Raw genomic sequence first — 25,854 nt, 5'->3', positions numbered from 1 at the left:
CATGAAACATATGGATCCAAATCATCCCCTTACGAAGCAACACATAAACTAGGGTTTAAGCTTCTGTCACTCTAGCAACCCATCATCTACTTATTACTTCCCAATGCCTTCCTCTAGGCCCAAATAATGGTGAAGTGTTATGTAGTCGATGTTCACATAACACCACTAGAGGCTAGACAACATACATCTCATCAAAATATCGAACGAATACCAAATTCACATGACTACTAATAGCAGGACTTCTCCCTTGTCCTCAGGAACAAACGTAACTACTCACAAAGAATAAACATGTTCATAATCAGAGGAGTACTAATATGCATAAAGGATCTGAACATATGATCTTCCACCAATTAAACCAACTAGCATCAACTACAAGGAGTAATTAACACTACTAGCACCCTACTAGCACCAATCCCGGACTTGACGACAAGAATCGGATACAAGAGATGAACTAGGGTTTTGAGATGAGATGGTGCTGATGAAGATGTTGATGGAGATTGCCTTCTCCCAATGAGAGGAGCGTTGGTGATGACGATGGTGATGATTTCCCCCTCCGGGAGGGAAGTTTCCCCGACAGAACAGCTCTGCCGCAGCTCTAGATTGGATCCGCCAAGGTTCCGCCTCGTGGCGGCGGAGTTTCGTCCAGAAAGGTTGCTTCTTATTTTTTTCTCGACGGAAGACTTCATATAGGAGAATATGGTCATCGGAGAGCCACTAGGGGGCCCACGAGGCAGGGGGCGCGCCCCCCACCTTCGTGAGAAGAGTGTGGGCCCTGTGGTCTTCATCTTTGGTGAGGATTTTTCATTATTTATTATAAGGTGTTGCATGGAGTTTCAGGACTTCTGTAGATCTGCAGAATAGGTCTCTAATATTTGCTCCTTTTCCAGCCCAGAATTCCAGCTGCCGGCCTTCTCCCTCCTTATGTAAACCTTGTAAAATAAGAGAGAATAGCCATAAGTATTGTGATATAATGTGAAATAACAGCCCATAATGCAATAAATATCGATATAAAAGCATGACGCAATAAAGGATCACGCCGCGAAGTCACGCGCCTTGGTGTGAAGGCACCGTCTTGGGGTTGAGGCGGTGGAGGCGCGCCATGAGCCCCATCGCCCGCGGCTAGTTGAGGGGGAGGCAGAGAGCGGGACGGCGCCGGAGAGCCCCCCGCGGCATGGACGAGCTCAGCGACGTGGTCGAGCCACTCCTCATAGAGGTCGTCGACGGGGCAGTAACGCAGGAGCTCGTTCGCCGCGATGAGCGCGGCCCGTGCCTCCATGGGAGCGCGGTGTGCATGGGACGAAGAACCAGTAGGGGTGAGTGATGGAGTAGTGGTGCGGCCGTCCTATCGCACCGAAGGATGCTACGAGGACACCTGCTGCTCGTTCCCCACCGGGCCGGTGGCAGCGTTGGCAGCGGGGGACGGAGAACGATGAGGTGGCCCGCCGATGGGGGCCGTCTGAGCGACGCGGGCGGCGAGGGCAGCCCGACACTCAGCTCGAGCACGGCGAGCGTCCAACATGGAGACGACGGAGCGACGGAGCGACAGACTGATAGAAAGGAAGCTATGGCGCACCCCTACCTGGCGCGCCAAATGTCGGATGTGGGGTTCCGGCTAACCCTTAAGGTTCGAACACTGGGGTGCGCGCGAAATCTTTCCCTCCTACCGATCTACGCTCTAGCTCGCTAAGATCTTGCGGACAAACTCGACGAACTCACAACACAGAAAGACACGGGGTTTATACTGGTTCGGGCCACCGTTGTGGTGTAATACCCTACTCCAGTGTGGTGGTGATGGATTGCCTCTTGGGCTGATCATGAATCATACAAGGGGAACAACAGCCTCCTGAGGTTGAGGTGTATTCATGCTAGAATTGTATTAACCGGAAACTTAGTACATGTGTGAATACATAGATAAACAAAGTGTCCCTAGTATGCCTCTACTTGACTAGCTCGTTAATCAAAGATGGTTAAGTTTCCTAGCCATAGACATGTGTATCATTTGTTGAACGAGATTACATCATTAGAGAATGATGTGATGGAGAAGACCCATCTGTTAGCTTAGCACTATGATCGTTTAGTTTATTTCTATTGCTTTCTTCATGACTTATACATGTTCCTCAGACTATGAGATTATGCAATACCCAAATACTGGGGGAACACCTTGTGTTCTATCAAATGTCACTACGTAACTGGGTGATTATAGAGATGCTCTACAGGTGTCTCCGATGGTGTTTGTTGAGTTGGCATAGATCGAGATTAGGATTTGTCACTCCATGTATCCAAGAGGTATCTCTGGGCCCTCTCGGGAATGTACATCACTATGAGCCTTGCAAGCAATGTGACTAATGAGTTAGTCAGGGGATGATACATTATGGAACGAATAAAGAGACTTTCCGGTAACGAGATTGAACTAGGTATGATGATACCGATGATCGAACCTCGGGCAAGTAACATACTGATGACAAAGTAACAATGTATGTTATTGTGTGGTTTGACCAATAAAGATCTTCGTAGAATATGTAGGAACCAATATGAGTATCCAGGTTCCATTATTGGTTATTGACCGGAGATGTGACTCGGTCATGTCTACATAGTTCTCAAACCCATAGGGTCCGCACGCTTAACGTTCTATGACGATATGTATTATGAGTTATATCATTTGATGTCCCGAAGGTTGTTCGGAGTCCCAGATGAGATCACGAACATGACAAGGAGTCTCGAAATGGTCGAGACATAAAGATTGATATATTGGAAGGTTATATTCGAACACCAGAATGGATCCAAAGTGTATCGGGTATTCTCCGGAGTATCGGGAGGTTACCGGAACGCCCCCGGGGGATTAATGGGCCTTAGTGGAGAAGAGAGTGGGCCGGACAGAGGTGGCACGCGCCCCACTTGCCTAGTTTGAATTGCACAAGGGGAAGGGGGAGCCCCCTCCTTCCTTCTCTTCTCTCCACTTTCCCTTCTTCTCCTTCTTGGACTAGGAAAGGGGAAAACCTACTCCTACTAGAAGTAGGATTCCTCCCCCCTTGGCGCGCCCCTTGTGTCCAGTCGGCCTCCTCCTCCCCTCCTTTATATACAGGGAGGGGGCAACCCATAGACACACAAGTTGATCTTTAGTTGTGTGCGGTGCGCCCCTCCACAGTTTTCCACCTCGGTCATATTGTCTTACTGCTTAGGCGAAGCCCTGCGTCGGTAACTTCATCATCACTGTGAACACGCCGTCCTGATGATGGAACTCACCCTCGGCCTCAGTTGGATCAAGAGTATGAGGGACGTCACTGAGCTTGTCGGATGTGGGGTTCCGGCTAACCCTTAAGGTTCGAACACTATGGTGTGCGCGAAGTCTTTTCCTCCCACCAATCTACGCCCTAGCTCGCTAAGATCTCGTGGACGAACTCGACGAACTCACAACACAGAAAGACACAAGATTTATACTGGTTCGGGCCACCGTTGTGGTGTAATACCCTACTCCAGTGTGGTGGTGGTGGATTGCCTCTAGGGCTGATGATGAACAATACAATGGGAAGAACAGCCTCCTGAGGTTGAGGTGTTCTTGTGCCTGGCTAACTTGTGTGGTTCTGGATGGTCTAAAAATGGTCCTCCCTTGCCTATGGTGGTGGCTAGTCCTACTTATAGAGGCCCTGGTCCTCTTCCCAAATATTGAGAGAAAAGGGAGCCAACAACGGCGGGCAAATTTGAAGGGGGACGGCTAGTACAGGCTATCCTGACAAAGGCGGTCTCCGCCTGCGAAAGGCTCTCGTGGTGACGTCGTCTTGGGCTCCACGATGACCTCCATCTTGCCATCCTTCTGGTCCTGGTCTTGTTGGACCGATATGGCAACCTTTGCCTAATGCTTCAGTACTCCTCGCCTGCGCAGGCCTCCTTAGCACCAAAGAGGAAACAAGGACGCTGCGTGTGCTAGCGCCCGCCTGGTGTCGATCGTCATGGCTCGTGTCACTAGAGCCTCGTGAGGTTTGCCTTGCCTTGATATCTCCGCTCCTCATGAGCCTGCCCGACTAGGCCACTCCAGAGGAGGTATTGTGTCATCCGCCTTGCGAGGCTTGGCCCCTCGCGAGGGTCTTGGATGCCTTGTTGATGAAGATGGGATGTACGGCCTGCTAGCTTAGCCACGCAGCGGGCCGCTGGCAGGCAAGTCTAGGGACCCCCATTCCCAGAACCCCGATAGTAGCCCCCGGGCCCAAGGTGCACTCGGACTTGGCTTCGCGGCGAAGCCAAGGGTCAAGTATGGAGCACCGCGGGCCCCCAGAAGCCTGCGGTCTCGGTTGAGGCGTGGCGTTTGATTGGACGTGGGCGTCTCCACTTCCCCTCGCTGCCTCGGCAACTGCACGACTTGGAAAAATGCTGGCGCAGGCAGCACTTGCCTTCATTGCTTCTTCCTCGCCTTGCCCTAGATCCCCTTCCTTGCTCTCTGTCACCGCTATCTCCAGATTCGCTCCAATCTCATCCCGTAGCTGCAATCCATGGCGCCGCGCAAGGCCAAGGCTTCCTCAGTGCCGTCTTGCTATGAGCCAGCCCTTGAGGCGCCCTCCGTCACGAAGAAGAGCCTTGCCTCCATGCGCCTGCTGATGGCGGGCAAAAGTAATGAGTGGGGGGAGACCGAGCTCCGGCTTGCCTTCGACGTGCCAGAGCCCGAGGAAAGCACCTTCTTCCCCTTCTTCTCGAGCAGTGTTGCCGTCGGGCTGGTTCCTCCCTTCTCCAATTTCTATTACGAAGTCCTCGACCACTACGGGCTGCAGGCATTGCATCTCCATCCCAACTCTGTCCTCCTCCTGTCCATCTTTTCCTACTACTGTGAGGCATACCTGGGCGTGATGCCGTCTGTGGCGCTCCTGCGCCATTTCTTCTTCCTCCGTGTCAGTGAGTGTCACATCTCCGGATGCGCTAACTTTGTCGCATCCGGCAAGGCCAACTCGATCTCGAGCATCGGGAAGAGGGCCGACAACATTCGCTCCAAATGGGTCATGATGGACGCCAAGTGCGCCGATCCGCGTCTGGCGTTGCCTACAGGGGCGCCCTCTCTCCACGGGGGGTGGCCCAGGGGGGGAGCTTCCTGATTAGCGGGTATCGTCTGTGTTTGGGTAGATGGTAACCGACCTGAAACCGGGCTACGCGAGGGCGGCGAAGGTTACGGGGGTCATGCTTCTGAGCGAGTTTTTGACAGTGTGAGTAGCCCCACTCCAGGCGCGCGCAAGCCCCCTGTGGGAGCTTGAAGAAGAGGGAAACAAGACCCGCCTGATGCCGGGGGCCCTGCCTGATGATGAATTTGCCGCTGTTCTGCGCCTCATAGTCGGGGACAACTAGGAGTACCCACCAAGCGCCTTGATCCCCTTGTTCCAACGCAAGGATCGGGAGGAATTCGTCGCCTCCAGGCCATCCTTTGACGCGCTTGGGTTGGTGCCGCTGGCGCTCCTGGGAACCCCCGCGGCACTGAAATCGGTGGAGGTGTCTTCTGAGAAGCCCCGCAGGGAGGGGGAAGAGGAGGTGGACCCGAAGAAGACTCTCAAAGAGCTGGGGGAGACTTCCCCTCTAAGCAAGGCCAAGATCCTCCGCGCCCTTCCTGACGATGCCGAGGCTGACGTCCGCCAAAGGGAGAGGGAGCAGCCCCACATCCCTACAAGGTGTAGGTCGTCGTTGGTGCCTCGCGATGCCGCCTCCGCTCCGATGTTGTTAGGCTTCAGGCTTCCTAAGTGGAAGTATGTCGCGGTGGATCAGTAAGTGTCTCAAGCTTCGCCTTGTCCCTATTTGCACTCTTCATTTTCCAGATGCTGGCCATTGGTTTGTCAGGCCGGCGTCTTCTGCGAAGATGATGAAGGAGGATGCGGCGTCCGTGCCTCCTTCCTTAGAGAAAGGGGTAGAAGCGCCCGCATCTCCCAAGCCCGGTTGTCCTCGCGGGGCCAAGAGGAGCATCGCCACATGGAACCAGCCCCCATGGCCCTGCCAGCTCCGGAAGTGCCGGTGCCTGGTACGGCCGATGAGGTTCCAGCTGCTCCTAAAGTCGCGGTTTCCCAAGCCGTGGTGATGATGTTGCCTCCTCCCACTGCTGCACCTCCACTTCCAGGTTCTTCTGCTCCTGCTGCTACTCGGGAGTGTACTCTCTCAGAGATGACTCGGCTGCCGGTGGATCTCCTGGGCGTAGACCCACGCCTTGTGGTCGGGCGCCTGGAGCTGGCCTCAAGCTGGCTCCATTCCGACCTTGCGGTTCACGCGGTGCTGGGCTAGGCCGCTGCGGCATCTGAGAAGGAGAAGCAGAGTGTCGCCAACACCGTAGCCGATCGTGAGATGGCGTTGAAATACGCCGAGGCCGCCCGCGACCGCTGCCAAGTGCTGGAGGACGAGCTGCAGGGCTTGTGCGCCAAGCATGCCGAAGAAGCACGCTGCCACCAAGCGAAGGAGGAGGAAATGAAGGCCTGGGAGGATGCCATCAAGAACCGTGATGCTGAGCTGGCGGAGTTGGGGCAGACGCAGGTCGCCGAGCGCAACCGGTTAGAAGAGCTGGAGCGGGAGGCGAAGGCGAGGGAGGCCGAGCTCGATGCCAAGGCGCGAATCCTGACCGAAGACCGTGCGGCCTTTTCCGATCTCGAGAAGAGGTCCCTCAAGGCACTGAAGACGCTCTACATGCATGGCCTAGAGAAGTTGCTGGCCGCCGACGAGGACGGCCCAGCCCGGTTGCTTCCTCTCTTGGTGCAGGCGCTCGAGGAAGTCGTTGATGGTGTCGGTCCTATGGCGGAGGCGGAAGCTCGCGTCCTGTCTTCAGTTGCACTGACTCGCGTATTCAGGCACCTGCACCTTCGTGACCCCAGTGGTTGCCTTGACGGGCTGCTGGAGCTTGTGGCTGAAGACCAACACGAGGCTGCAGCCGCAGCCATGCAAGGTTAGGTGGAGGCCTTGCTGAAAAAGTTCCGCGGATTTGTCTCCGCTCCTTTGTCTAGTGATGTCGCCGATCCTGTAGCTTGTGGTGAAGGTGAAGACAACGTCGCTCACGAGGTAGCTCCTTCCACAGGTGATGGCGGCGTCCGGGTGTGACCTGCGGCTACCCTCCTATTTCGTTCATGCAACATGCATTAGGCATCGGGTAGGCGTTTAGACTTTTCATTTGATATCGTGAAGACAATGCGCGAGGACAATGTGTTTGTAATATTTTCTTCAAGATTTTGCGGTTTCCTCCCTATTTTCTTTGCGTTCTGCATCTGCAGAGCCCGTCCCCGCACATACCTCAATCGCCATTGGGCCGACCGGAGACCAGGACAGACCAAGGAGTGAGGGGCTACGTGACTAGTTAGCCTCGTGAGTCGCGATGCTCAGGAGTCCCCCTTGACACGCAAACAACTTATAGGGAGAGTTCACGAGGATAGACTGATGTTCTACGTCGGCAGGGCCCGGCCCCGCGCATACCTCAACCGCTATTGGGTCGACCGGAGACCAGGACGGACCAAGGAGTGAGGGGCTACATGACCAGTTAGGCTCCTGAGTCCTGATGCTCAGGAGTCCCCCTTGACACGCAAACAATTTCCATACCTGCCCTCACCGAGGCCTCGGGAGGGGCGCATGACGCCCAGGTCCGGGAGACCTGGTTGGGTGGCATGCACTTGGGTGTGGTCCGAGCGCAGCCCCCGTGCCCAGGCCCCTCGCGCGGCTCTCTAGAGGGGAGGCGTTCCGGTGAGGCCGGACGCTGAGCTCTGGACTCCCTGAGGTTGGTACGACCATGGGGCCGCCCTCAGTTGTTTATCACCAGCGCAGAGCATAGTGCTTCCGCTTGTGCACATGCATAGCCACTCCTCGGCAGTGTCGACGGCCAGCGCGGAGCATGGTGCTTCCACTTGTGCGTGGGATGGGGGGCCCCCTCCGGGAGGAGCCCCCGGGGCGTGTACAGCCCCGCCCTGACATGTGGCTTGCACGGCAGGGCTTCCAGGTGTATCTGGGCACTCGTGAGCCAGTGCGGGACTCACGTGGCCCTACCTCAAGGCAGGTTGCTTCTGGTCTTGAGTCTTGGTGACTGTATGTCACCTGGTTCTGTAGGCGAAGGAGAGTTGGTGCAGCTGAGGGCGTGCGTCGAAGAAAGGACTCCTCATGAGCCACCGGAGCCCTGAATCTCGGGAGGCTCTAGGGGCTCAGGAGGCTCCCCGAAGACAGTCTTCGTTTCCTCTAGGACAGCCCTGTACCTGGCCTCTTGAGCCGCCAGGTCACGCCGCATGTTGCGCTGATAGTCCGACGCCACGCGTGGCAAGCCAAGGGGCATGCGAACGTAGCTGTGTGGTGGGCCCTCGCAACGGCCCACACGCGAAGGCCATAAGCGCTCTTGAGACGCGGCCCTGTTGAGCCCCGGGATGTCGATGCAGACGCGCATCTCAGCACCCTCGCCTGGGTGGTGAGCGGCTATCACCGCGCATGGCTCTTGCATCTTGTAGTTCTTGTATGGTCTTGGCGATGAACTCCTGAGTGGTGGGCACCCCTTGCCCTATGTTCTCCTGAGGAAAACGTGTGACGTAGCACGCCTCCAAGTGGTGCCAAAGCGCCTCCCTCGTGAGGTTGGCAAGGCCTGAGGCCCTCCAGAAGAGAACCCTCGAGCCCTGCCCGAGGAGGGTGCTGGGCACGCCTTCCTATGCGATGGAGGGAGGCGCCCCTGGGACGGACGCTGATCCTGCCGAGGCTCCCGCCACGACGTCATCCTCCTGAGGTCCTGCGCGGCGCAGCTACCTCTTCTTGGGGATGGCCTTCGGAGTGCCCTCACTTCTGCTGTCGGGGTCGTCGATTGATGCAGCTTGGAAGGCGCGCTCGAGGGAGCACACCGCATCCCTTTCTTCACATGCGACCGTGATGACCCCGCCGCTGCCAGGCATCTTGAGGACGTTGTAGCCGTGGTGGGTGACCGCCATGAACTTGGCCAGGGCCGGATACCCGAGGATGGCGTTGTACGGCAGGCGGATGTGGGCGACGTCGATATTGATGAGCTCGGTGCGGTAGTTGTCGCGTGTGCCAAAGGTGACAGGTAGGCGGACCTGCTCTATCGGTGTGGTGGAGCCGTCGGTCACTCCTGAGAAAGGTTTGGTATGCTGGAGCTGCTCGTATGGCACTTGGAGGTTGTCGAATGTGTCGACGGATAGGACGTTGAGCCCTGCACCGCCGTCGATGAGGGTCTTGGTAACCTGCACATTGCTGATGACTGGGGAACACAACATCAGGAGGACGCCGATGGTGGCCGCGCACTTGAGATGATCTGCCGAGTTGAAAGTGATGGCACATTGGGACCACCTGAGCGGGTGCGCGACCTCAAGCTTGGGGAGCACCGCGTTCACCTCGCGAGCGAACCGTTTGAAGATGCGTTGAGAGGCTGGGGCCTGGGCGCCACCCAAGATGCAGGCGATTGCACGCGGCTCCGGGAATTCCCTAGCCCCTTGTCCTGATGATGATCGTTGTTCCTTATTGGTGGCGGCAGCGGGGGAAGACTGGCGTTGCTTTGGGGGCGATCCTCTTGAGGCTGGTCCCTCCAGGCCCTCTCGCGAGGATGGTCTTGCCAGCGGTCCTCATGAGGCCTGTCGCGCCATTCCTGGCGCGGGCACAGTCGTCCCAGTGTCCGCCTCCACCTCCTCCTCCGCGGCCGTAGCCCCGGTCGCTGCACTCGAGGCGTCGACCGTAGCGTCCTTCTCATATGGCTCTGAGCTCTAGGCAGTTGCTGGTGTTGTGGGTGTTCAGGTTGTGGAAGGCGCAGAACATTCGGCTGTTCTTGGATGACCCGGGCTGATCTCTGCCCCGTTTGGTGTAGGTTTCCGCCGCTAGCACCACTGCTTCCTTGCGCTTCACGTCCTTGGTCTTGGCTTTCTTCTCCTTTGTGCCCGGGGCTGGCAGCTCAAGGAGAGAGAGGCGCCCCTCCTCAGCTCTTGCGCACTTGGTCGCCAGGTTGAACAGCTCCTGAGATGTGCAGAGCTCCTCCTGGATTGTGAGCTCTTCCTTCATATTGACGTCATGGATGCCGTCGGAGAACGCGGAGATGATGGCCTCATCCGTGACCTTGGGGATCTTGAGGTGGGTGTTGTTGAAGCGCTGGATGTACTTCTGGAGGGTCTCCCCTGGCTGTTGCTTGATACGGCGTAGGTCGCCCGCGGCCGGCGGGCGGTCGTGAGTGCCCTGGAAGTTGGCGACGAAGCGGTCGCGCATCTCGTCCCAGGAGGAGATCGAGCCGTGCTGCAGGTTCAGGAGCTAGGAGCGGGCCCTGTCCTTGAGAGCCATGGGAAACCAGTTTGCCATGACTTTCTCGTCTCTGTTGGCTGCTTCGATGCTCACCTCGTAGAGCTGCAGGAACTCCGCGGGGTCGGCGGTGCCATCGTAGCAAGGAGGCAGATCCGTCTTGAACTTGCCTGGCCAGGTGACGCTGCGCAGCTCGGGGGTGAAGGCACGGCAGCCGACCGTAGTTATTGGGGCCCACTTCGGAGGTGGAGCTTGGTCTTGATGAGGTCCGCGCGGCGCCACCGCGAGCGGCGCGCGGTCTTGACGAGGCGTTGCGTGGAGCGCGGGTCTAGCTCCTCGCGGCCGAGGGATTTCTTGGCAGCTTCTCTCTTTGCGCGCGGGCACCAGGCGTGGCAGATCACACCACGGGGCCACGCGCCTTGGTGCCAAGGCGCCGTCCTTGGGCTGGGATGGTGGAGACACGCCTCGGGCCTCGTTGCCCGTGGCCGGCTGAGGGTGAGGCAGAGAGACGGATAGCACCGGGGAGCCCCCTGCGGCGCGGACGAGCTCGGCGACGCGGTCGAGCCACTCCTCATAGAGGTCGTCGACTGGGCGGTAGCGCAAGAGTTCGTTTGCGGTGAGGAGTGCGGCCTGCACCTCCATGGGAGCGTGGCGTGCATGGGATGAAGAACCAGCCGGGGTCAGCAATGGAGTGGCGGTGCGTCCGTCCTGCCGTACCGAAGGATGCAGCGAAGACGCTTGCTGCTCGTTCCCCACCGGGCCGGTGGCAGCGTTGGCGGCGGGAGACAGAGAACGACAAGGTGGCCGGCCGATGGGGGCTGTCTGAGCAACATGGGCGGTTAGGGCAGCCCGACGCTCAGCTCGAGCACGGCGAGCATCCGCCATGGAGACGATGGGGCGACAGAGCGACGAACTAATGGAAGGGAAGCTATGGCGGACCCATACCTGGCGCGCCAAATGTCGGATGTGGGGTTCTGGCTAACCCTTAAGGTTCAAACACTGGGGTGCGCGCGAAGTCTTTTCCTCCCACCAATCTACACCCTAGCTCGCTAAGATCTCATGGATGAACTCGACGAACTCGCAACACAGAAAGACACAGGATTTATACTAGTTCGGTCCACCGTTGTGGTGTAATACCCTACTCCAGTGTAGTGGTGGTGGATTGCCTCTAGGGCTGATGATGAACAATACAATGGGAAGAACAGCCTCCTGAGGTTGAGGTGTTCTTGTATCTAGCTAACTTGTGTGGTTCTGGATGGTCTAAAAATATCTAGCTAACTTGGCTCCCTTTCCTATGGTGGTGGCTAGTCCTACTTATAGAGGCCCTGGTCCTCTTCCCAAATATTGAGCGGGAAGGGAGCCAACAACGGCGGGAAAATTTGAAGGGGGATAGCTTGTACAAGCTATCCTGACAAAGGCAGTCTCCGCCTGCGAAAGGCTCTGGTGGTGAAGCTGTCTTGGGCTCCATGATGACCTCCGTGTTGCCGTCCTTCTGGTCCTGGTCTTGTTGCACCGATATGGCAACCTTTGCATGATGCCTCGGTACTCCTCGCCTGCGCAGGCCTCCTTAGCACCAAAGAGGAAACAAGGACACTGCGGGTGCTAGCGCCCGCCTGGCGCCCGCCTGGTGTCGATCGTCATGGCTCACGTCACGAGAGCCTCGTGAGGTTTGCATCGCCTTGATATCTCCGCTCCTCGTGAGCCTGCCCGACTAGGCCACTCCATAGGAGGTCTTGTGTCATCCACCTTGCGAGGCTTGGCCCCTCGCGAGGGTTTTGGATGCCTTGTTGATGAAGATGGGTTGTACGGCCTACTGGCTTAGCCACGCAGCGGGCCGCAGGCAGGCAAGTCAGGGGACCCCCGTTCCCAGAATGCTGACAGAGCTAAATGTGTGCATATCGTGGAGGTGTCGTTATTTCGGTACTTGACCAGTTGGAACGCGAAGACATTTGACTACATCAACCACGTTACATAATGCTTCCGCTTTCGATCTATGAGGGTACGTAGAGACACTCTCCCCTCTCGTTACTATGAATCTCCTAGAAAGATCTTGCGTGATCGTAGAATTTTTTTGTAGTACTGCATTCCCCTACAATGGCATCAGAGCCAGGTCAATGCGTAGATGTTATATGAACAAGTAGAACATTGAGTTGTGGGCGATAATAGTCATACTACTTACCAACATCTCATACTTTGATTCAGTGGTATTGTTGGATGAAGTGGCCCAGACCGCATTACATAATAGCATTCATGACACTGGTTCTACCGATGTTCTTCACACACAAGTGGCTAGTGGGTGTCTGTTTCTCCAACTTTAGTTGAATCGAGTGTGACTACGCCCGGTCCTTGTTGAAGGTTAAAACAACACACTTGACGAAAAATCGTTGTGGTTTTGATGCGTACGTAAGAATGGTTCCTGCTAGAAGCCCGTAGCAGCCACGTAAAACTTGCAACAACAAAGTAGAGGACGTCTAACTTGTTTTTGCAGGGCTTGCTTTGATGTGATATGGTCAAGACGTGATGATATATAAATTGTTGTATGAGATGATCATGTTTTGTAACAGTTATCGGCAACTGGTAGGAGCCATAGGGTTGTCTCTTTATTGTATAAAATGCAATCACCACGTAATTGCTTTACTTTATCACTAAGCGGTAGCGATAGTCGTAGAAGCAATAGTTGGCGAGACGACAACGATGCTTCGATAAAGATCAAGGTGTCAAGCCGGTTACGATGGTGATCATGACAGTGCTTTGGAGATGGAGATAAAGGCAGAAGATGATGATGCCATATCATATCACTTATATTGATTGCATGTGATGTTTATCGTTTATGCATCTTAATTTTCTTAGTTCGGCGGTAGCATTAAAAGATGATCTCTCACTAAATTTCAAGTTATAAGTTTTCTCCCTGAGTATGCACCGTTGCTACAGTTCGTCCTGCCGAGACACCATATGATGATCGGGTGTGATAAGCTCTACGTTCACATACAATGGGTGCAAGCCAGTTTTGCACATGCAGAATACTCGTGGTAAACTTGACGAGCCTAGCATATGCAGATATGGCCTCGGAACACTAAGAGAGAACGGTCGAGTGTGAATCATATAGTAGATATGATCAAAATAGTGATGTTCATCATTGAAAACTACTCCATCTCACGTGATGATCGGACATGGTTTAGTTGATATGGATCACGTGATCACTTAGATGATTAGAGGGATGTCTATCTAAGTGGGAGTTCTTAAGTAATATGATTAATTGAACTTAAATTTATCATGAACTTAGTCCTGATAGTATTTGCATATCTATGTTGTAGATCAATTGCTCATGTATAGCTTCCCCGTTTTATTTATGATATGTTCCTAGAGAAAACTATGTTGAAAGATGTTAGTAGCAATGATGCGGACTAGCTCCGTGATGTGACATCCCGTTAATTAAGCTATGGCAACCCTCTGCTAATGATGCCACGTCACCACTATTACTGTTACTAAACTCATGTTGTATCAAATCCCGTTTGGATTCAAAATTCTAAATCTAGTCAAACGGTAAAAGATTTCAAATATTAAAACTAAAATGTTCGGGTTGTGCCAGATAATGCGTAGGTAATTATGGTGGAGAAACCACACCTTTATAAAATGTTTAAACACTCTAAAAAATTAGCAGCAATAATATGTATAAATGCTTTTAAAATGATAAATAATTTCAAAACTATTTTATTTCAGTGCTAAGTTTTTTGTGGCTGTGGTATAACTTGTAACATCTATTTGGGTGCCACTTTATTGTTTTTACTAAAAATAAAAATAAAAGAGAACTAAAAAAACAAAGGGAAAATAAAACAAAAATAAAAGAAAGAGGAAAAGTCCCCCTCTCCCCTGGCCAAGTAGCCCAGTTGGCCACATCGGACCAAGCCGACCCAGGCCACCCCTGCCTATACCCCCCACCCCGGTAACCCTAGCCCACTACCCCACCACTCGCACCCCCACCCCCATGATCCCCTTCCCCCCATCCCGAATGGGATCGAGATCAGGCCAACGCCCGGTTGCCGCCGCCCAAGTTCCCCCATCACTCCCCGGCCGCCGCCGCCCTTCCCGTCACTGTCGGCATTCTGGGAACGGGGGTCCCCAGACTTGCCTGCCTGCGGCCTGTGGCGTGGCTCAAAAGGGGGCCCAACGCGGCCCATCTTCACCATCACAAACCCAAGACTGTCGCGAGGGGCCAAGCCTCGCGGGGCGGACGACGTGGAGCTTCCTCAGGCACGGCCTCGTGAGGCTAGCTCACGAGGAGGCGGAGAGATCAAGGCGGGGTACATCATGAGGTGCCTGTGACGCAAGCCATGACGACCGAGGGCGCCAGGCGGGTGCCAGCCCGCGCAGTGTCCTCCTTTCCTCTTTGGTGCAAAGGGGGCAAGCGCAGCCGCGGAGTACCGAGGCATCAGGCAAAGGTTGCCATTTCGGTGCAACGAGACCAGGACCATGAGGACTACAAGACGGAGGTCATCGTGGAGCCCGAGACGGCGTCATCACCAGAGCTTTGTGCAGGCGAAGACTACTTTTGTCAGGATAGCTAGTACTAGCTGTCCCCCTTGAAATTAGCCCGCCATTGTTGGCTCCCTTCCCGCTCGATATTTGGGAAGAGGACTAGGGCCTCTATAAATAGGACCAGCCACCCACAGAGCAAAGGAGGTTGGACGAGGATAGGAGGTTCGAAAAGGATAAAAGGATCAGAGAGAGAGAAGGGTGACTGAACTCCTCCCAGCAGTTCATCTCCCCAGCCTAGAACAGACCCTCGCGAGGCTGTTCTTCCTTGTATTGTTCATCGTCATCAGCCCAAGAGGCAATCCACCACGCCACACACTGGAGTAGGGTATTACACCACAACGGTGGCCCGAACCAGTATAAATCCTGTGTCTCTTGTGTTGTTCTTTCCATAGTTTAGATCTTAGCGAGGGGAGGGGTGCAGGTAGGTAGGAGGCGAAATCTCCGCGCGCACCCCAGTGTTCGAACCTCAAGGGTCTGCCGGAACCCGAAATCCGACATTTGGCGCGCCAGGTAGGGGTGGGCCGGGATTCGTCTTCCACCACCCCGTTCTCCTCCGACCATCACGCCCATGTCTGACGCTCGTCGGGTCCGCGCCGAGCGCCGGGCCGCACTCGCTTCCCGCGTCGCCCAGACAGCCCCTGTCGGCGGGCGTCCTCGCCGTTCCCCGTCACCTATCGTCAATGCCGCCACCGGCCCGTCGGGGGACGAGCAGCAAGCATCGTCCCAGCATCCGTCCGTGCGGCAAGACGGCCGCACCGCAACTCCCTCGCTCACCCAAGCTGGTTCTTCGTCCCACGCGCTCCGCGCGCCCATGGAGGCTCGGACTGCACTCATCGCGGCAAACGAGCTCCCGCGCTACCGTCCCGTCGACGACGTCTATGAAGAATGGCTCGACTGCGTCGCTGAGCTCGTCCGTGCCGCTGGGGGCTCTCCTGCGCCGTCCGTTCCACTGCACCGCACCCCGCCCCGCGCGGGCGATGAAGCTCCGGCGGCGCCCCGGCCGCCTCCTCCTCAGGAAGGCGCCATGGGTCCAAGGCGCGTGGCCCCTGGGCGGAACCCGCTCTGTCAGGTGCCAGCGCGGCAGGAGCAGAGCTGTCAAGAAGTCCCTCGCCCGCAAGAAGCTGCCCGGGCGCTCCCTGCTCCAGCTCGTCACGACCAAGCTCCTGCTCCCGCGCGTCAAGACCCAGCGCTGCTCCCAGCTACAGCGCGAGGGGACATGCAAGACCTAGCTCCCCGTCATCCCAGGCCTCCTGTGGGCACAGCACGCTGCCGCGCCTTCACCACCAAGCTACGCAGCGTCGCGTGGCCCGGCAAGTTCAAGCCAGACTTGCCTCCTCGCTACGACGGCACGGCTGACCCTGCGGAGTTCCTTCAGCTCTACGAGCTAGGCATCGAAGCTGCCAATGGAGACGAGAAGGTCATGGCGAACTAGTTCCCCATGGCACTCAAGGACGGGGCCCGCACCTGGCTCCTGAACCTGGCTCCAGGCACAATCTCCTCCTGGGACGAGATGCGCACCCGCTTCATCGCCAACTTCCAAGGCACTCGCGACCGGCCACCCACCGTGAGCGACATGCGCCGCATCAAGCAATAGCCTGGGGAGACCCTGCAGAAGTACATCCAGCGCTTCAACAACGCACGCCTCAAGATTCCCAAGGTGACTGAGGAGGCCATCATCTCGGCCTTCTCCGACGGCGTGCGCGACGTCAAGATGAGGGAGGAGCTGGCAATGCGTGAGGACCTGTGCACTTCCTTGGAGCTGTTCAACCTGGCAACCAAGTGCGCCAGGGCCGAGGAAGGGCGTCTCTCCCTCCTCGAGCTACCTGCCGCAGACCCAGAAGAGAAGAAGCCCAAGGCCAAGGATGTGAAGCGCAAGGGTGCTGCAGTGCTCGCGGCAGAACCAGAGACCAAGCGGGGCAGAGATCAGCCCGAACCTTCCAAGGGCAGCCGGTACTGTGTGTACCACGACCTCCACAGCCACAACACCAAAGAATGTCAAGAGCTCCGAGCCGTGCGAGAAGGAAGAATCGGCCGTCGCCCAGACCGCGGTGACCGGGGCTACGGTCGAGGAGGAGGAAGGAACGCAGGATGCTGGGAAGACCGTGGCCCGCGCCAAGGTTGGCGCGATCAACCTCGCGAGGATCGCTGGCAAGACCCGCCTCGCGAGGGAGGCTGGAGGTATCAGCCTCGCGAGGGAGACTGGAGGGATCAGCCTCGCGAGGATCGCCCGCAAGGCAACGCAGGCCTCCCACCGCTGCCGCCGCAGCCAAGGAGAAACGAGGACTGTCACCAGGACGAGGGGGTTGGGGGCTTCCTGGAGCCGCGCGCGATCGCCTCCATCCTAGGCGGGGCACAAGCCCCAGCCTCTCAGGTGGTCGGCGTGCGGCATCACGTTCAGCTCAGCAGATCATCTCAAGTGTGCGGCTACAGCCGGAGTCCTCCCGATGCTTTGTTCCCCAATCGTCAGCAACGTGGTGGTCACCAAGACCCTCATCGATGGCGGGGCAGGGCTCAACGTCCTGTCCGTGGAAACATTCAACAACCTCCAAGTGCCCTACAGCCAGCTTCAGCCAACCAAGCCTTTCTCCGGTATCACCGACGGCTCCACGGTCCCGATTGGGCAGGTCCGCCTCCCTGTCACCTTCGGGGCACGCGACAACTACGCACCGAGCTCATCGACTTCCACGTCGCTCACGTTCTCCTGCCGTACAACACCATCCTTGGGTACCCAGCGCTGGCCAAGTTCATGGCCGTAACTCGCCACGGCTACAACGTCCTCAAGATGCTAGGAAGCGGCGGAGTCATCACGGTGCCATGTGAAGAGAAGGACGCGGTGTGTTCCCTGGAATAAGCCTTTCAGGCCGCATCACTGGAAGACCCAGATCGCGGAAGCAGGAGGCCTCCTGGGACCGCCCCTAAGAAGAAGAAGACATCGTCCGGCCCGACCACTCAGGAGGCAGGCCCCTCTGGGCCCGTGCCTGCCCAGGGGGAACCTCCTTCCATCGCATAGGAAAGCGTGCCCGGCGCCCTCCTCAGGCAGGGCTCGGGGGCTCTCCCCTGGAGGGCCGCCGACCTAGCTAGGGTCACGAGGGAGGTGCTTGGGCACCACATGGAGGCATGTTTCGAAGCACGTTTCCCTCAAGAAGGAGCAAGGCAAGGAGATCCAGACCCTCAGGAGTTCGTCATCAAGGCCATTCAGGAGCTACAGGAGTCAAGAGTCATGAAAGGCGGCCACCTCCTACCAGCAGTGGGTCCCCATCCAGGCGAGGATGGTGGGCTGCGCGTCTGCATCGACATACCAGGGCTCAACCGAGTCGCCTCTCGGGAGCGCCTCTGGCCCTCGCGAGTGGGGCGCTGCGGAGGCCCACCCCACAGCTACGTTCGCATGCCTTACGGCATGCCGAACGCGGCCGACACGTACCGGCGCCTCATGAGGGGCATCACGGAGGCACGAGAGACCAGGCGTTCCGCAGTCCTGGCAGGGATGGAGATGGCCCGCGAGGAGCCGCCAGCGCCTCTGGAGCCTCCCGGGGCCCCTGGGCCTGGGGGCTCGTGAGGATCGGCTCTCGCAGCCCACCGAACCTGCTACACCAACGCTCCTTCGTCCTCAACATCATCAGGTGACATCTTTCGAGTGTCATTTCCAGCTGGGAACGCCCCCCAGGGATGCATTATTCCCGGGCCGCGTGGGTCTGTCCCTGTGGCGTGTATCCCTTTCTTTTACTTTATGTTGTTAGCTTTCCTTGTTGGGGGCTCCCCTCGGGCTGCATGACCCTCCAAGTCGCTCGGGCCTGACCCAGTGATGTCCGCCTTCCCAGCATCTATTTGAACGAATCCACTCCTCCGTGGCTAATGTGTTTTACCTAGCTGCCTGCTCAGTTGACGCCAACTCACGGAGCTGCTCCCAAACGGCACAACGCTTGCGCATGGGTATGTCCCTGCAACGCCGACAAACCTGGATGGCTGAGCTCTGGCCGCGGCAGCCCCGCATAGCGTCACCTCGTCAAGCCTTCAGTGCCTCACTACCCCTCGGAAGCAACCAACGGCTGACTGTCAATTGTCATGGCAACCCCTTGTTTTTTCTATGATGGACCTGCAGGACCACCTGAAGGAGCTGCGTTAGGCGAGGCCCTTGCGGTGTCTCCTTCGCTCTTGCCCGCGCGAACCGCTTGCACGTTAAAGGGGGGTGGTGCCTGAGCATCGCGACTCAGGGCTCCTACTGGCTCTCCAGCCCTCACCCTCTGGCCTTGACCACGGCATCGCGACCTGGCATACCAGCGACGGCTGAGACTCGCTCAAGGGCCGGGACCCGAGGACGTAGAGCAGAAAGGGGAGCAAAGGCGAGAGGGGAGAGACACACAAGGACCTGACCGGGCAACCTCGCGCCTGACGAAGCACGGACCCGGTGACACACCAGAGAGCGGCCCCAGATTCTCGAGATAAGTCATCACCCGGAAGCGCCAGCTACCGTGGCACCATCCCCGCACCTAATGCTATCCCGTGTTAGCGACGCCGCTCTCCTTTCTCACAAAACGACGGCTGCTTGGGCGCCAAAGGGGACCTCCTGAGCATCGCGACTCAGGGGCTCTTACTAGACTCCGGGTCGCTCACCTCCTGGCCTTGACAATGGCATCGCGACCTGGCATTCCAGCGACGGCTGAAGCCGCCTTGGGACTGGGACCTGTCGGCGCAGAGCACCAAGCCCTCGTGAGGTTCGAATGGGAGGACTGAGCTAAGATGGAATGAGCAACTCGCACAATTCTACGACAAGGGTTATATTAACAAAACAGGATCATAGGCACCTTACAAGCCCCCACGGGACGCGTTTTTGATTCCTCACAGGGAACAGATCCTAAAGGGACACAAACTACACGCGTCCCTGCAAAAGACGCCATCATCAACAGTGGGCCGTCAAGCACCGACGCCAACCCAACCAGATCAGAGTCGGCGGCGGCCTGACGAGCCCGCCCTGCTCCAGGAGCGGCGCCGGCTCGGGGGCTCGTAGCTGTCGTCGCTCGTCTCCGGAGTCGCGAAGAGCTCGCCGGAGTCGCTGGAACCTCTGACGCCTCCACCACCTGAGGAGCCGCCAAGGGAGCGGTTGGCGGGCCTAGTCCTCGTCGCGGCAGGGTCCTGGCCGCCTTCCCCGGAGCAGCACTCCAGCCGGCGCCCGTTCGCATCGAAGACCTTGAAGAGCATCTCCGAAGCACCGTCGTACTCCAAGTGGATCGCGAAGGCGCCTCTTGTCCTGCAAACCCGGGCGATTTCGCTCCAGGCTCGAGTCATGAACACCTCGCCCGGGGCAACGACCGCAACCTGTGCCTCGGTCGTGAGGGTGCTGCAGCCGGCGTGCTGCAGCCAGAGCTCCAGGGGCCCCCCTACGGGATGACGGAGGCGAAGAAGGGAGGAAGGCGGATCCAAGACTGAAGAGGAATGGCGACGTGAAGCACGAACTCTCGGGAGGAGCCCTCGGTGTGGACCCCAGGGGGGACGACCCACACCTTCGTGACCCGTCGACACCGACGGTGGCGCCGCCCGTGGCGGCTAGCATCAGCTCCTTCAGGGCCCTCGACGTGGGCGTACAATGGAAGCGGGAACCCCGGCGGCGCCCGCTCGCACCAAGGCCTCGACACCACCTGAAGGGCCCCCTCGTTTGGGCCACGGGGGGCGAGCCGTTTCTTAGGCGGGAGTGGATCTGGTTCCTCTCGAGGAGCCTTTCCCCTCTCTGCCGTCGAGAACCGGCGGATCGGAGCCATCGCAGCAAGACAAAGCAAGGATCGGGAAGAAGGAGAAGCAAGGAGGGATGGACTGGAAGGGCGCGTGCTATTCCGTACTTATGGCTGGCGAAGGCCAACCGCCTACCTCCACGATTGCAGGTAATCATGACCCACTTTGCATGCAAGGACTTGTCCAGTCCGTGCGGTTGCCGAGGCGCCACGGGGAAGTGGAGGCGCCCATGTCCAATCAACCGCCACGCGACGCCCAAGGCCGCAGGCTGTTAGGGCCCGCGGTGCTTCGCTCTTGCCCTTCCGCCTCCTCGCACGGCCAAGTCTGGGCGCGCCTTGGACCCGGGGGCTACTATCGGCGTTCTGGGAACGGGGGTCCCCAGACTTGCCTCCCTGCGGCCTGCGGCGTGGCTCAAAAGGGGGCCCAGTGCGGCCCATCTTCACCAACACAAACCCAAGACCCTCGCGAGGGGCCAAGCCTCGCGGGGCGGACGACGCAGAGCTTCCTCAGGCACGGCCTCGTCAGGCTGACTCACGAGGAGGCGGAGAGATTAAGGCGGGGTACCTCACGAGGTGCCCGTGAAGCAAGCCATGACGACCCAGGGCGCCAGGCGGGTGCCAGCCCGCGTAGTGTCCTCCTTTCCTCTTTGGTGCAAAGGGGGCAAGCACAGCCGCGGAGTACCGAGGCATCAGGCAAAGGTTGCCATTTCGGTGCAACAAGACCAAGAACATGAGGACTACAAGATGGAGGTCTGCGTGAAGCCCGAGACGGCGTCGTCACCAGAGCTTTGTGCAGGCGAAGACTACTTTTGTCAGGATAGCTAGTACTAGCTGTCCCCCTTCAAATTAGCCCGCCATTGTTGGCTCCCTTCCCACTCGATATTTGGGAAGAGGGCCAGGGCCTCTATAAATAGGACCAGCCACCCACAGAGCAAAGGAGGTTGGACGATGATAGGAGGTTCGAAAAGGATAAAAGGATCAGAGAGAGAGAGAGAAGGGTGACTGAACTCCTCCCAGCAGTTCATCTCCCGAGCCAAGAACAGACCCTCGCGAGGCTGTTCTTCCTTGTATTATTCATCATCATTAGCCCAAGAGGCAATCCACCACGCCACACACTGGAGTAGGGTATTACACCACAACGGTGGCCCGAACCAGTATAAACCCTGTGTCTCTTGTGTTGTTCTTTCCATAGTTTAGATCTTAGCGAGGCGGAGGGGTACAGGTAGGTAGGAGGCAAAATCTCCACGCGTACCCCAGTGTTCGAACCTCAAGGGTCTGGCGGAACCCGAAATCCGACAGTCACCCCGTCCTCATCCTCCTCCCCGATCCAGAACTGGTGCGGGGCATGACCTCGACACCGCTCCGAACCACCGTCGCCGTTCGCCGGAGCCCCGCACCGCCTTGACTCCGTCTCCCCACGGCGTCCTCGTCTCCCCCTCACCTCACTACATCGAGCCTCACCGCCCAAACATCCACGAGCGGAGGGTGAGGAACCCCTGACCTCCTCTTCCCCTCGCGCCACACCCCGGCGCGCGTCTGCGCGCATGCCTCGCTCCCGCGTGCGCCTCCCTCTGCACTCACCCGCACGCACAGCCGCACGACCGCGCCACCCCCTCCTCGCTTGACTCCATTTCCAACCGCGCCCAGCCGCCCCACTCACAGTGTCGTGCGACTGGTCTCGCCCCACTCACAGGCGCTGCTGCCGACGGCCTTGCCAGCACCGTGGCTGCTGGCGCCGCCCCACCCGTGTAGCCCCCTGCCGGTGCCCGAATCCCTGGCCGCCCGCATGTGCGCCAGGTCAAGCCACAACCCCCCCCTGCCGCACCGCGCCCCCTCCTCCCTGACTCCATTCCAAAAACCTTGCGGCCGAGCCTGCCGCTACTCACAGCGCGGCGACTGGTCCGCCCCCACTAAGCCGAACTAGGCCGCATGCGGCTTCGGGAGCCGGTGACTGGGTTGGCCTGCGCCATCGACCTGGCTGCTGCTGCCCTTGCGACCCGTTAGCCTCCCCGTGGGCTCCTAACTGCGCGCTTGGTCCGGCATCTGGCGCAGGGATCAAGCCACATCCCCCATCCCCCCCTCCCCCGCGGCAAGCGCGTCGCGTTGCAGCGAATCCAGCGTGCACGACGGCAACGTTCTCCGTCCCCACCGCCGCTGCGGGGGGCTCCTAGACGCAGCGCTCCCCCGACTCGCCAGACCATCCTACGCCGCGTTGCCCCGTGCCCCAGCCGCCGCACCGTGTGGCCGAGCCTCACGCCGCGCGCCGACGCCGCCGCGCCCCCAGCTCTCGCTCGGCCTACGCCCCATGCGCCCGCTACTGCGCATCCGTGCCCGCGCCCCTGGGCTCGCCCGCATCCTTCGCCCCCGCGCGCGTCCTCTGCCGCCCGGGTTCGGCAGCCCACGGGGCTCCGCCCCGTTAACCACCGCTCGGGCGCCCGCTAGCACCCGTTAGGCCTTCTAGGCCTATGACACAAGGGGCCCAGCCCTTGAACGTTTTTTAAAAAGAAAGAAAGAAATGTATAATAAAAATATTAATTAATTAATTACTTAATTAACTTAATTAATTTTGTTTAACTAAACTAATTAAAATTAGTTAATCTAATCTTTTAGTTAAAACTAATTAACCTTGCTTAATTACTATGAGCCTCTCACGAACGGGACCCACGAGTCAGTTTGACTTGTCAACAGTCAACTTTGACCACTAATGTCGTGCTAACATCATGATGATGCAGTAATTCTTTTTCGAATTAACTAAATAATAATAATCCCTGAAAATGATTAATTCTTTATAAATTAATATAAAATAAACCGTATGTTGGATGAAAATATTGTGTACATGAAAGTTGCTCAGAATTTCGAGACGAATCCGAATACACACTCCGTTCGTCTGCCACATGCCCCTAGAATAGTGAACATGCAACTTTCCCCCTCCGGTCTGTTTTTCCGAAAGCGCGAAACACCGGGAATACTTTCCTGAATGTTTCCCCCCTTCGCCAGTATCACCTACTGCCGTGTTAGGGCACACCTAGCTCCGCTCATTGTCATGTCATGCATCGTCATGCATATGTTTGCATTATGTTTATTGTTTCTTCTCCCTCTTCTCGCATTAGACACCGAACTTGATGCCGTTTCTACCCAGTACGACTACAGTGTTGACGACCCCTCCTTCTTGCCAGAGCAACCAGGCAAGCCCCCCCCCCCCACTTGATCAACCCGATATCGCCTATTCCTTCTATCTACTACTTGCATTAGAGTAGTGTAGCTTGTTACTGCTTTTCGTAATCCTATTCTGATGCATAGTCTGTCCTTGCTACTACTGTTGTTACCTTTACCTGCAATCCTAAATGCTTAGTATAGGATGCTAGTTTGTCATCAGTGGCCCTACATTCTTGTCCATCTTCCTTGCTATACTATCGGGCCATGATCACTCGGGAGGTGATCATGGGTATATTATATATATCTTATACATGATACATGTGGTTACTAAAGACAGGTCGGCTCATAGAGTACCCGCGAGTGATTCACGGATTGGGGGCTAAAAGGACCTTTGTCCCTACGGCCCTCTGGGTGGATCTTTATGGTGGAGCGACATGGCAGGTTGAGACCACCTCGGAGAGAGGTGGGCCTGGCGCTGGTCGGCATCCGTGGATACTTCAATTAACACGCTTAATGAGATCTTGGTATTTGATCTGAGTCTGGCCACTGGCCTATACGCACTAACCAACTATGCGGGAACAATTATGGGCACTTGACGTCGTGGTATCAGGTGAAGCCTTCTTGAAGTCAGTGACTGAGCGGCGCGCTCCGGATTGAACCGTAAGCCTGCACTTGTATTAAGGGGGCTAGGTCTTCTTCCGGCCGCATACGCAATGTGCAGGTGTGCAATGGGTGATGGGCCTAGACCCCTGCGTGCATAGGATTTAGACCGGCATGTTGACCTCTCTGTTGTGCCTAGGTAGGGCTGCGGCGTGTTGATCTTCCCAGGCCGAGCATGACCCAGGAAAGTGTGTCCGGCCAGAGGGATCAAGCATGTTGGGAAATGTGGTGCACCCCTGCAAGGAAGTTTACCTATTCGAATAGCCATGTCCCTCGGTAAACGGTCGACCTGGAGTTGTACCTCAACCTTATGACAACTAGAATCGGATACTTAATAAAACAAACCCTTTCAAGTGCCAGATACATCCCGGTGATCGCACTCTCATAGGGCGATGAGGGGAGGATCGCCGAGTAGGATTATGCAATGCGATGATACTTGGTTAACTTACCATGTACTCTCTTATACTGCTTCAAGATGGAGGCTGCCAGAAGTGTAGTCTTCGATAGGACTAGCTATCCCCCTCTTATTCTCGCATTCTGCAGTTTAGTCCCCAGACACTATCCATTTCATTGATACAAATGCATATGTAGTGTAGATCCTTGCTTGCGAGTACTTTGGATGAGTACTCACAGTTTCTTTGCTATTTATTTCCCCCTTCCTATATTTGGTTGTCGCAACCAGATGCTGGAGTCCAGGAGCCAGAGGATCATGAGGATGATTCTACATGGAGTTCGACTTCGAGGAGTAGTTAGGAGATCCCAGGCAGGAGGCCTTGCCTTTTCGATCGTTGCTACTTTTATGCTGCCTTCTTAAGGCAAACTTGTTTAACTTATGTCTGTACTCAGATATTATTGCTTCCGCTGACTCTTGTGTATTCGAGCTTATGTATTCGAGCCCTCGAGGCCCCTGGCTTGTAATATAAAACTTGTATTATTTTAATTTGTATCTAGAGTTGTGTTGTGATATCTTCCCGTGAGTCCTTGATCTTGATCGTACACATTTGCGTGCATGATTAGTGTACGATTGAATCAAGGGCATCACAAGTTGGTATCAGAGCCGACTGCCTGTAGGAATCCCCATTCCAAACTCCTTGGCCGAAGTTGAGTCTAGTCTTTGAAAAACTTTTACTAACATGGCTGTGTGGCTTACGGGCCCATGTAGCCATTGGGTGGTATTAGGATCTTTTATTCCTCGACCTAATACTCTGAGACTCTGATCTCTCTTCTATTTGGGTTAAATGATTTTACTAACTCTCACTCTAGGTTCTCGTAACTACTTCCTCCCGGAGAGCCCCTCACTCCACATGATTATTTGGTGGACCAGAAGATTCTGAAGATACTCTCTGATGTTCTCTCGAGACTTTGTGCCATCGCTTTTGCAATTCCCATCCATCGATAAACCTCTATGGATAACCACGTACACTTGCCATTCATACAATCATTCCCCATTGATCTTGTTATTATAAGATACCTCAAAATCCTCTCTATTGTTCTGAGAATACTTTGTGCCTACTGCCTTGCAGTTCTTTGCCACATGAATACCCCTACGGATAATTCCTCGCACTTACCAAGT

Source organism: Triticum urartu, chromosome 5 (genome assembly GCF_003073215.2).
Source record: "Triticum urartu cultivar G1812 chromosome 5, Tu2.1, whole genome shotgun sequence".
Taxonomy (NCBI): Eukaryota; Viridiplantae; Streptophyta; class Magnoliopsida; order Poales; family Poaceae; genus Triticum; species Triticum urartu.
The sequence above is the reverse complement of the archived record's forward strand: the minus strand, read 5'-3'. Positions refer to the sequence as shown.